Source organism: Xenopus laevis, chromosome 9_10S (assembly GCF_017654675.1).
Source record: "Xenopus laevis strain J_2021 chromosome 9_10S, Xenopus_laevis_v10.1, whole genome shotgun sequence".
NCBI lineage: Eukaryota > Metazoa > Chordata > Amphibia > Anura > Pipidae > Xenopus > Xenopus laevis.
The window spans coordinates 42,124,951-42,138,316 of NC_054388.1; positions in this window are offsets into that span (position 1 = coordinate 42,124,951).

Below are 13,366 nucleotides of genomic sequence, written 5' to 3' on the forward strand. Positions count from 1 at the left end.
TTATGTTGGGTCCTGACCAACCCTTTAAACCCTTAGGCCTACTGGGTGCCTTGTGCCTGCTATGGGCCGTGGTCCTGCTGGAGCACACCATCCTGCTGGGGGCCGTTTGCCTGCTGGGGTTTGTGGGCCTGCTGGTAGCCAGGGTACTACTAGTGGCCGTGGTACTGCTGAGGGCCGAGGGCCTGTTGGTAGGTATGGACCGAATGGGCTTTTTTGGCCTACTATGCAAGTTGGGCCTGCTGGATGGCTTGGGCCCCCTGGTCGGTTTGGGCCCGCTGGGTGATTTGGGCCCACCTGGGGGTTTGGGCCCGCCTAGGGGTTTGGGCCCGCCTAGGGGTTTGGGCCCGCCTAGGGGTTTGGGCCTGCCTAGGGGTTTGGGCTTACCCGGTAGGTTGGTTCTGCCTAACGGCTTGTGCCTGCTGAGGGGCTTTGTTCTGGGCTTACCCGGTTCCTCCCCCCCTCCATTTCCCGCTGCTCCGCCCCTCCCGTTCCCCGTTCTTTCCACCCCCCCCCCCGCTGCCAGGTCCCCCCCTCCCATTCCCCCCCCCCTGAACCCTCTTCAACACTCACCCGACCTTCGACCGAACTCTCACCGGGAACTCCTGCCTCCTCGCTGACTTGCCGCCGAATGCCAGCCGAATCTTCCTCACCGTCGCTTCCGTCGTCGAAATCCCGCTCCCAATCTCGCGATGTCTCGGCCGAACCGATCACTTCCGCATCTTCCCCGCTGGCGATCAGACGTCTCCTCTTCGGCTGGGAAATGGACGCTCTTCCACCGCTCTCTTCTCCTCTCAACGGCTCCCCTGCTACTCCTGTATCTTCCCGGAAAAACAACAGTTAATGCCCGCTCGCCTGCTCTGCTTCCCCTTTTAACCCCTAAACCACCCCCACGGCACTCCCCTCAGCTCCCTCCTCCCGCCCCCCTTTTTCCCGCCGAGACTTACTAGCCCATTGTTCTAGCCAAAAGGGGGGTGGGAGGGGTAGGAGTGAGGAGTGCCTCAAACCGTACAAACCAGGGGGAGGGGGCCCCAGCCTAACTTCATTCGGCCCCACTAAAGGGCCTCTTTCCCACATTGCCATATACAAACAAGATGAGAAGTGGCCAGCTCTGCTCCACATGGCTAAGGCAAAGTATCTGACCTGCTATAGAGGGCGCCCTCTAATGTCCCCTGTGCTGCATAGTAATAAACATGAACAAACCTTTCCTAAAAGAGCTGCTGTTAAACACTACAGGTTCATAAATGGAAGTTTTTACAAATGGCTGAGAAATATAATGCTGCACTTATAATGATTGTAGAGAAAGAAAAGTATGCAAAACATAAATATGATCATTTTAAGTGATATGGCTATTCTTATTGTAGTAACCTGTTTGTGTGGCCATTTTGGTTAAGGGCATTCCTGCTGTTTTGCCATTATTTTATGACTCACTCCTGTTCCTCTTCCTGTCTAAGCTGAGAGCAATAATGGGACAGGCCACACCCACCTGCCATCTTCTATTAAATGTACCAGAAGTTACTGTGCTTGTCTGGCTGCTTTGCCTGCCTCTCAGAGTCAGTTATAAGTTTTGTATATGATAGTTAGACTCCAATGTCTCCTCCTAGCTGTAATCTTGCACCAATTAGCTTGTAGTAGTCTCTTAATAATGTGCTTAGCTATAGTTCAACTACTACATAATAGATTTAGCCAGCGACTTGGGACTGATCATGTGCATCGCACATTGTGTATAGTATGATGTGTAGGTTATATGAACATCCACTCCTGAGTATTGTGTGTAAACAAAAGGCTTCAGGACTTCAACTTCACCTCCTTTCGTGAATTCGGGTCTTTTCACCGCTTCGGGACTTCAGCTTCGTCTTTTCGGCACTTCCGCATTCGGTAATATGTGCAATGGCCGCACGGCTTGGGCGCTCTTAAAGGGGACCCGGCTCTTTGAAAAATGCAGCACTTATGGGCCCCCCTTCAGGCCTGGAACACTTGTCCCCCCCTGCTGGCGGCCCTGGACATGCATGTGACATGGGCGCAGTTGTGCTCTCTGCTCTAGTGTTGTGCCCCCCTTGACCCACTCTGATGTGAAAGGGTTAAGCACTGGGCAGGTAAGGGGACGGCATCATTAGAGTCTTTTGTTATAAATAAATATAAAGCATTGTATAGCTTCTTGCTTCTATATAAATAGATTATGATCCCCTAAAATTGCCCCTGCCTAAATGACCCCCTTTTGTTTACACACAGTACTCAGGAGTGGCTGCTCATATAACCTACACATCATACTATACAGAATGCGTGGTCATACCTCCCAACATTTTGGTAATAAGTAAAAAGAGGGACAAAAAAATTTTTGTCATGTAGCGCGGCAATTTTTTTTGACCACACCCATTTTTGTGGCCACACCCCATAATTACCATGTTCATTTTACAAAGTTTGGCAGGTTATAAAAGTTTGAAAATATTTCTCCTTATCTAAACTGTTAAAATTACTTATTTTTTTATCTCAAAATTGTTACAAAGTATCTTAGTTGCACCTGTTAGCTCTACTGGCCTCTCTGCCAAAAGCCAATTAAGTTAGAAATTTTGGACACAATAAAGATCTTTACAATTTGAATTGGTGCCTGCTGGAAGTCTGCATACATTGAGTGCCTGCTCCTTTTTACATTTCGGTTTGTCCGCCCCCTATGCTGAGGGCTCAGGGCAGTGCACCTGGGCCACTTCCCTTACGTGGTGAGTAATTTGTTTACCACATTGAAATACAATACAGATGACTTCTTGTAAGTTAGAAATTTTGTTTCTTTTTCTGGCTGTTCAGTGCAGAGAAAAGAGGGACTTTCCAGTACAAATGAGGGACCTCAGGTTGAGCTGTCAAAAGAGGGACTGTCCCTCTGAAAAAGGGACAGTTGGGAGGTATGTGTGCACATGATCAGTCCCAAGTCTCTGGCTAAAGCTATTATGTAGTAGTTAAACTATAGGTAAGCACATTATTAAGAGACTACTACAAGCTAATTGGTGCAAGATTACAGCTAGGAGGAGACATTGGAGTCTAACTATCATATACAAAACTTATAACTGACTCTGAGAGTCAGGCAAAGCAGCCAGACAAGCACAGTAACTTCTGGTACATTTAATAGAAGATGGCAGGTGGGTGTGGCCTGTCCCATTATTGCTCTCAGTTTAGACAGGAACAGGAACAGGAGTGAGTCATAAGATAATGGCAAAACAGCAGGAATGCCCTTAACCAAAATGGCCACACAAGCAGGTTACTACAATAAGAATAGCCATATCACCTAAAATGATCATATTTATGTTTTGCATACTTTTATTTTCTACAATCATAAGTACAGCATTATATTTCTCAGCCGTTTGTAAAAACTTCCATTTATGAACCTGTAGTGTTTAACAGCAGCTCTTTTAGGAAAGGTTTGTTCATGTTTATTACTATGCAGCAGAGGGGACATTAGAGGGCACACTCTATAGCAGGTCAGATACTTTGCCATGTGGAGCAGAGCTGGCCACTTCTCATCTTGTTTGTATATGGCAATAAGCTTTGTTCTTATTGGTTCAGGAATGTGACTGACAGTGTTGCTTCACAGAATGGTTATTTTATCTGTTTTGTGAACAAAACTGTCATTTTGTGGAAAGAATGAATCCTGTGCTATAAAATCTTGCTTTCTGTCACAGATATCTATTTTGTCATTCAAATCTAGCTTGACAAGCACTAGTTAGTTACACTATTATATATTATGTCCAACTTTGCTTTTACATAATTCATTCTGTAAGTAACTTTGCACATAAGTGTGTCCGTTACATGGAGGTTATACATTTGTGAGACAGATTGCTTGTTAAACTGTACAGAATGGTGTTTGTGATATAATGACATCCTTTTGTGCACTAACCAGATTTTGTTTTCATTCTTTAATAGAAATAGGTCTTTTGTATATTTTTTTTCTCTGTGTATGGTCACAAATTCTTATATAACATGAGAGACATTCATTGTGTGTATTAGGGATAGTTTTGTATACAGAATGTATTTGGGACAAACGGCACCCCATAGTTCTCTGAGATTCCAGGTGCTGCTGTGTGTGATAAATGAGCTGGGCTGTAGGTCTCGCGCCAATGAACAAGGATTGTTCCCTAGATGTGAGCACAGTGCAGCTATTCTCAGCTCTGGAACTGCAGCAAATACTCTGATTATCCACTTCAGTTCTGTGTTTGTGTGGGGAGGGGGTCAAAGGGGGACAAAACTGTCTGCAGAGGGTACAAATAGCCATGAACACCTTAAGCTCTGTGGAGCAACAAGTTGTAGCTAGAAACAGTCAGGGGACGGTGCCAAATATACAGTATATGGTGACAGAGTCAGGGGGAAATTACTGGAAGGGTTACTGCCTGCTGTGTTTTCATTTCCCCTGCAGTAAAGTAGTAATATACTAATTAGCCATACCAGCACTACCCATCCCTGATATTCCATATAGTTATTAGAGTATAAATGCAATGTTTCTACCGTACTTACGCACTAGAATTCTTTTTCACATACCCAAATGCACTCATACCTCTCAGCTTTGCTTACATGACTCAAGAATAAGTCCAAGCCTAGTTAGCCATGAACATTCTGGGCACGTCCAGTCAGTGGTTAGATTTAGTTCTGTGGATAAGTTGCACTGGCTGGTTGGAATGTTGTGGGCATGGTCTAATGCAGGGGTGCCCAAAAGGTAGATCAGGATTTACCAGTAGACCTTTAGATCAGTAGATCTCAAGACACTGTCAACAAACAGCTTGTCTAAATTACCCTTCTGTTTTATTCTTTTCATTCACATATTTATTATGTTAAGGTTACATAAGAAATAGATGTTTGTTAAATATAACAAAAAAACATTTTAGTATTATCCATGCAGCAGAATGCTAACAATGCTTTTATGGATGTAGATGATAATGGGTCAACATCATTAAAAGTAGACCTCGCATTAGTAAAGTATGGACACTCCTGGTCTAATGTGACAGGGATAATATATACTGTATATATAAACAGCCTAATGATGCTCATCAAACCTGACCTTCCACCCCTGTTGCAGGATTAGCTGGAAACGACTCTGTACAAATTGTATGTACGGCTCCTTTATTTCCTTGCAATTATTTCCTGAGCAGGTTATTACCAATTTCTTTTCTAAAATCAGCTGAATGCATCCGGTCCTTTTCTGTGGCACAACGCTGCCATCCTGTGGCGTGGTCTGTATATAACTGGTAGGGATGTCGCGGACTGTTCGCCTGCGAACTAATTCGCGCGAACATCGACTGTTCGCGTCCGCCGAATGTTCGCGAACGTCGCGCAACGTTCGCCAATTTGGGTTCACCTTAGCTGGCGTTTATTTTTGACCTCTCACCCCAGACCAGCAGATACATGGCAGCCAATCAGGAAGCTCTCCCTCCTGGACCACCCCCACACCCCCTGGACCACTCTCCTTCCATATATAAACTGAAGCCCTGCAGCGTTTTTTCATTCTGCCTGTGTGTGCTTGCAAGAGCTAGTGTAGGGAGAGAGCTGGTTAGTGATTTGAGGGACAGTTGATAGTAACTTTGCTGGCTAGTAATCTACTTGATACTGCTCTGTATTGTAGGGACAGAACTCTGCAGGGATTTGAGGGACATTTTAGGTTAGGTAGCTTTGCTGGCTAGTAATCTACCTTCTACTGCAGTGCTCTGTATGTAGCTGCTGTGGGCAGCTGTCCTGCTGCTGATCTCTCATCTGCTGACTGCTGCCTGTAACCCAATAGTCCTTGTAAGGACTGCTTTTATTTTCTTTTTTGTTTTTTTACTTTGCTACTATAAGAGCCCAGTGCTATTAGTCTAGCTGTGTTGGGGAGTGGGACTGGTGTGCTGCTCCTCCTAGTAGTTCACCACTACCAGCACCAACCAGAGTCAAAATTGTTACAAAGTATCTTATTTGCACCTGTTAGCTGTTCTGAGCTCTTTGCCAAAAGCTAATTAAGTTAGCTGTTCAGTTCAGAGAAAAGAGGGACTTTCCAGTACAAAAGAGGGACAGGGGGTTGAGTGGTCAAAAGAGGGACAGTTGGGAGGTATGCAAGTGCCACCTAGCTGTGTGAGCTTTTTCACATTCTGTCTAAATAACAATAATAATTCTGTGTCCGTAAACATCACCTGAGTGATACAGCAGCAATAATATATTCCGTATCCACTACTGTATACGTTGCCCTTGCAGGCATTGTTTGCCCAGTCTTTAACCAAGTGCCACCTCGCTGTGTGAGCTTTTTCACATTCCGTGTCCAGAAACATCACCTGAGTGACGTAGTGTGATTTCTGCCCTTTACAGCACAAAACGCAGCGCTGTGTCAACAATGTATTTTTCAGATACATTTTTGCCCTTGATCCCCCTCTGGCATGCCACTGTCCAGGTCGTTGCACCCTTTAAACAACTTTAAAATCATTTTTCTGGCCAGAAATGTCTTTTCTAGCTTTTAAAATTCGCCTTCCAATTGAAGTCTATGGGGTTCGCGACGTTCGCGAACCGTTCGCATTTTTGACGCAAGTTCGCGAATATGTTCGCGAACATTTTTTCCGCCGTTCGCTACATCCCTAATAACTGGCATGGGTGCAGTTATGTATGTGTACGCAGTTCATTTTTACATATTATCAAAATTATATTATCTAAATTCCGCCACAAGAGATTTTTTTTCTCTATATCCTGCAGAACAACTCTTTTTTTTTTAGAGAAGCTTTTTCCCAGCTGAAAGAGAAGCAAGAATTGTTGAGGATGTTGGAGGAGTTTCTTTCCTTAAAGCAGCAGTAATAGCATATACAGTTGATTGGTTTAAGAAAGGGTCGGATGTCTTTTTAGCACATTGCAAGACACGCCGGGAGATTTTTCCGGTGTCTCACCTCGCAGCGCATCTCTCCCGCTTCTGAGGCGGGCGCCTCCACTGACGTCATCCGTGCCGGCCAGGCGCAAGTGACGCTGGCATTGCTTCGGCAGTGGTTCACGCTGAGTGTCATGCCGCTCGCGTTTTGATGCTGATTGTTATGGCGTCATTTTTCTGTGCCAGGTTACAATTTTTGGCACCAATTTCTCTTTAAAAGTCCCTGTCTAGATTTTAACAGTGCCCAAGCTGGCTTCTGTTTACAGATCTTGCCAAAGCGTTATTACTGTTTGGAATATCCTGGTTTTTGACTCCTATCTGTTTTTGACTATGATTCATGCCGCCTGCCTCAATCATTTTTCCCGTTTTTGACAACGCTTTGCCTAATCCTTGCTGGTACCTCTTTTACGGACTTGTTACGTTCATACTCACTTGTTCCTTGTCAGTTCCGCAGCAGAAAGCCTGGGGCCCCAAAAGGAGCATCGGTGAACACCGGAATCCACAGGGGGCCCTGTGCATCTGACTGTACCCACTGCTTTCAAGGTTCCTGGTAGACATTACATACGTGAGGGGTTGAAGGCACTGCATGTGAGTGCCTCTAATGCAGTGATCCCCAACCAGTAGCTCGTGAGCAACATGTTGCTCTCCAACCCCTTGGATGTTGCTCCCAGTGGCCTCAAAGCAGGAGCCTATTTTTGAATTCCAGGCTTGGGGGCAAGTTTTGGTTGTAAAAAAAACAGGTGTACAGCCACACAGAGCCTCAATGTAAGTTGACAATTCACATAGAGGCTAAAAATGGCCAATCACATCCCTTATTTGGCACCTCAGTAACATGTTTCATGCTTGTGTTGCTCCCCAACTCCTTTTACTTCTGAATGTTGCTCACAGGTTCAAAAGGTTGGGGATCCCTGCTCTAATGACAGGGAGTGCAGCAGATGTATGTGAGCAGGAAAATATGTGTGTGTGTTACAGAGACTTGTATTATCCTAATATTCATGTATCCAATAGAATAAGTTACAACTAGTGATGGGCGAATTTGCGCCATTTCGTTCACAGGAAAATTCGCGAATTTCGCGCGAAATTCGAGAAACGTTCTCATTTTTGACGCGGGCGCCCGTTTTTCCGGAAAAAAAAAATTTGACGCCGGCGAATAAATTCGCCCATCACTAGTTACAACATTACCATCATACTGGGAGTTATGGCTATGGAGCAAGAAATCACAGGCTACTACCAGAAAAGAGAACACTGTGCTTCCCTATTAGTTATATCAAATGCCAGTGCCAGATATTTAATGTCTGAACTTCTGCCAACTGTGTGATGTTTCAGTCTAACAAAAAGGAGTCTGGGCTGCTTGTAAAAATTTGCAGCACTCATATGGCTACGTTATAAACACTGGGAAGTGCTGTTATGCAATTATCTTTTATTCAAAGAATAAGTAAACCTTAAAAACAACTGGAAGTAAAATTGTTCGGGGGTGCTTGTCTGAAACACTTTTGAAATGTACATTAAATATTTATTTTATTCACTTTCACCTCTATTTAAGTTGTATATGATATAACAGACAAGTGTCTTGGTGTTTCTCTGCTCAGGAAAGAGCTGGGAAAGGGCTTCTGATCTCTTTCCATCAAAAGCGTTGAGTGTACAGTATATACTGGATATCTTTGATTGTACAGTAGCCAACACTGACCAGCAGGTGGTGCTGTTGTTACGAAAATTAATTATAATGGCCACGAATAAAAACTTATATAGCTCTGAAACTGGAGAAAAATAAAAGAATACTATAAACTTGTGCTATTTACATATCAAGCAATATAGAAACGGAACTAGAGGGGGGCGGGCCCTGGCGCAGGACGCGCAGCCGGGCCCCCCCTGGCCCGCTCGCACCCCCTGCTCCCCCGGTAGTTCCGCCCCTGAAGCAATAACAGGGCAGAGCAGCAAGACAGGGAGAGGCGGTGGGTAGGTTTAACTTAGGACAAACGCCACTGACCCCCCCCCCAATGAATTAAACTTAAAGTTAAATCCACTGCCCCCACCAATAAACCAACTGACTTATTAAAAAATTAATTAATTATAATTATATTTACTTTTTAAATGGTTATTGAACCCCACAGTAATATCATCGGGACCCTAAATTTTGGCAATGATGAGACATTTTACATGAACATGTTTTGCAGCTGCTTATCAGCCTCCCTTATAGTTCCTGCCTCCCCCCCTCAGAAGTTACAAGGCCTGTTCCCTCTATAGTTATTCTCCTGCTTTCCAGCCTAAACTCTGCCAGCCCAGTGCCAATACAGTTAACCCCTCGTGTGCCAGTACCTACGTCCAGTTAACCCTTCCTATACCTGTGCTTGTTTGCTACTTTCTGTTGATCTCCTGTCTGCGTGTTTACCAGTAATCCTCCTCCTGGTTCTCGTCTCCAAACACTACAACCAGTGACCCCTGAGACTCTATCGTGTCAGTTGTGGTTATGACAGCAATCTGTGGATGTAGGCAAGAGGTCTGTGTTTCTGTGCCCCAGCTATGTTTATAATAGTGACAATATTTAGGAGTTTCATTCTCTTCACTTTTTATACTATAAGGAACATTTACTTATAGCTGTTTTGTTCAAGGGCAAAGGGCTCATATGCTGTAGTTTAGTCACGGTTTATTTTCCTTATTCCTTTACTGTTTACTCACTTGGGACACTTCCAGTAGTATAAAATGTGCTTTCTTATTTCTGTATTTCCTCCTTATTCAGCTTCCTTAGTGCCACCAGTACAGCTGCCAGGTAATAGCTTTTTAGAAATATCCATTAAATCATTGAGTTAACAATCTACAGTTAGGTCCATAAGTCTTCGAACAGATACAATTTTTTTTTCTAATTTTGGTTCTGTACATTACCACAATGAATTTTAAATGAAACAACTCAGGTGCAGTTGAACTGCAGACCTTCAGCTTTAATTCAGTGAGTTGAACAAAAAGATTGAATAAAAATGTGAGGAATTAAAGCCTTTTTTTAACACAATCACTTCATTTCAGGGGCGCCAAAGTAACTGGACAAATTAAAAAACTGAAAATAAAATGTTCATTTCTAATATTTGGTTGAAAACCCTTTGCTGGCAATGACAGCCTGAAGTCTTGAACTCATGGTCATCATCGGATTCTGAGTTCCCTCCTTTTTAATGCTCTGCCAGGCCTTTACTGCAGCGGCTTTCAGTTGATGTTTGTTTGTGGGCCTTTCTGCCCGAAGTTTAGTCTTCAACAAGTGAAATGCAGCTCAATTGGGTTCAGATCAGGTGACTGACTTGGCCATTCAAGAATATTCCACTTATTTGCTTTAATAAACTCCTGGGTTGCTTTGACTGTATGTTTTGGGTCATTATAAAAACGCCTCCCAATCATTTTGACTGCATTTATCTGGATTTGAGCAGACAGTGTCTCTGAACACCTCAGAATTCATTCGGCTGCTTCTGTCCTGTGTCACATCATGGATAAACACTAGTGTCCCAGTGCCACTGGCAGCCATGCACGCCCAAGCCATCACACTGCCTCCACCATGTTTTATAGATGATGTGATATGCTTTGGATCAAGAGCTGTTCCACGCCATCTCCATACTTTTTTCTTGTCATCATTCTGGTAGAGGTTGATCTTGGTTTCATCTGTCCAAATAATGTTTTTCCAGAACTGTGCTGGCTTTTTTAGATTTTTTTTAGCAAAGTCCAATCTAGTCTTTCTATCCTTGATGCTTATGAGTGGCTTGCACCTTGCAGTGCACCCTCTGTATTTACTTTCATGCAGTCTTCTCTTTCTGGTAGACTTGGATATCAATACGCCTACCTCCTGGAGAGTGGTGTTCACTTGTTTGGCTGTTGTGAAGGGGTTTCTCTTCACCATGGAAATGACTCTGAATCATCCACCACTGTTGTCTTCCGTGGACATCCAGGTGCTTTCTTTCTCCGGTTGTGCTATTGTAGCAATATTCTCTGATGGTTTTTTTCTGTTTTTGCAGCTAAAGGATGGCTTGTTTCACCTGCATGGAGAGCTCCTTTGACCACATGTTGTCTGTTCACAGCAAAATCTTCCACATACAAGCACCCCCCCCCCCTCAAATCAACTCCGGGGCTTTTATCTGCTTAATTGATAATTGATAATGAAGGAATTGCCCACACCTACCCATGAAATAGCCTTTGATTCAATTACTTTTGAGCCCCTGAAATGAAGTGATTGTGTTAAAAAAAGGCGGTAGTTCCTCATATTTTTATGCAATCTTTTTGTTCAACCCACTGAATTAAAGCTGAAAGTCTGCAGTTCAACTGCATCTGAGTTGTTTCATTTAAAATTCATTGTGGTAATGTACAGAACCAAAATTAGAAAAAAAAGTTGTCCATATGCTCCCTGTGTGTGCCATACTCTGCCTGCCCTATGCTGCCTCATAGGGTTTGTTCTGGGGGTTTGTCATCATTTGGAAATTGTTGTTAGGGGGGCCCTAATAAGGCAAATATGATTGTTGTTTTGCATACCTCCCAACTGTTACACTCTTTTATGGGAACAGTCACAGTCCACAGCCCGTTGCCCCAGAATGTCTTTGTTCCATTCCTCTTCTGTTTTTTTCTGCTCCATGCTCCTCAGAAAAGAATCCAAGATGTCCATGCATTCCACTGTGGAACGAACAGCCATCTTGGATTTTTTCACAGAAGCAACAAGAAAACAAGAAAACTTTGGTGTCTGCATTCTGTTTGTGCAAGTGTAGATAAGGTTATTATTTTAGTCCATCCATTTTTGAACTTACTGTCTTATTTGGGGTTAATATGCTGATTATCTGTATAATTTTAGTTATTATACTGGTATGCCTGGGGTTAATATACTTGTTATCCAATTTCTGTAGTAATTACATTGGCATGTCTAAAGTTAATATGTCTGTTGTTCATTTTACTGGCACATTTACGGTTAATATGCCCAGTATTCATGTTCTGCAATAATTATACCAGTGTGTGTGTATATGGTTAATTTACCCATTGCCCCTTTAATGAGGTTTGATATGCTCATTATCTATTATCTGTTGTACTTATATTGGCACATATTTTGGTTAAACGGTTGTGGTATTTAGGGTCATGGCCAGAAAGCGGAGCATAGCCGATTTTTTATTGTTCCTATTTATTTTTCAAATGTATGGTTTTGCTGTGACTGCACCTTTAGTGGCAGCAAATTCTTTCTCTATACCCCATCAGAAGAGACTGTCAATAAGATGTGTGTGTGTGGATGGCAGGACCAAAAGCAACCAGAGAGCTGCACAATAAAAGGCTACATGCTAATGTGCCATTCACTCCTGTCCTTCAACTCACTCTCAGCTGATATAAAGTTTTAATTATGTGCTTTACATTGTTTCTCATTCCAATTAAAACTTTACTGTGTGTTTTTTAGATTTACACCTTTATATGGGGACGTCTCCATACCAGTGCTGTGAGTCCTTCTTATACATTTGACATGTAATAACTGCAACTGACCACTAGAAGTCACCATGTACTTAACTTGAATTTATTTGAAGCGTTGTCAAATTCCACAGCAATGTACAATAGAAGGACATGTCTATTTAATGCCTTCTAGTTTATATTCCAAACAGTCAAAACATCTTACTGGATGGCTAGTGATGGGCGAATTTGCGCCATTTCGGTTCGCCGGAAAATTCGCGAATTTTGCGCGAAATTCGCGAAACGGCGAAAAATTCTCGAAACGGCGCCGGCGTCTATTTTTTTTTACGCCGGCGAAAGAAACATTTTTTGACGCCGGCGAATTTTTGCCACCGAATTTTCGCTGGCATTTCGCGAATTTATTCGCTGGTGGCGAATCGCGCGAATTCGCGCCTGCCGAATAAATTCGCCCATCACTATGGATGACTCCTTCTATCTCTTCTGATGACTCCTTCCTCATGTTGGGTTGATAAGACCTTTGGACTCTCGATGTCCAGGAGGAGGGAGTGTCATGTTCCTTTTATTATGGATGTTCTTTTTCTAATCAGCAGCTTTGCCTGAGTTACACTAATGTATTGCTTCCTGCAATGAATGTTCTTGTTTATAGCCACTAGCCAGTGTCGGACTGGGCCTCCTACTGGACTGGGCACAAACAACAGTGATACTCTCACTTTAAGGCTGCAGCTTTGCCTATCACTGCTGCTGTATACCTGTCCAGCCAAGATCTATATTGGAAATGTAGTGCTTTTTACAGTAATTTGGGTGGTTGTTAGAGAGTTCTAGTTTTATCTATGTTCCCTCGAGCTAAGAATATTATTTTTTGTATATCCCTAGCAGCATGCATGAGTGCATCAACTGCACAAAGGGAAAAGTGTTGGATTGAGGGGGATGTCAGCCCAGAGCTCAATTGGCCTGCCAGGATACCAGAATCTGGGCATATTCCCTCTCTTATTTGTACCATAACCCTATATACAAGTCTATCCCTTTTAGCACTATACAGTTGATGTGAGAGTTGGCCCTGGATACCTGAGACTCTGGTGGGACCTCAGTGGCCCAGTCCGA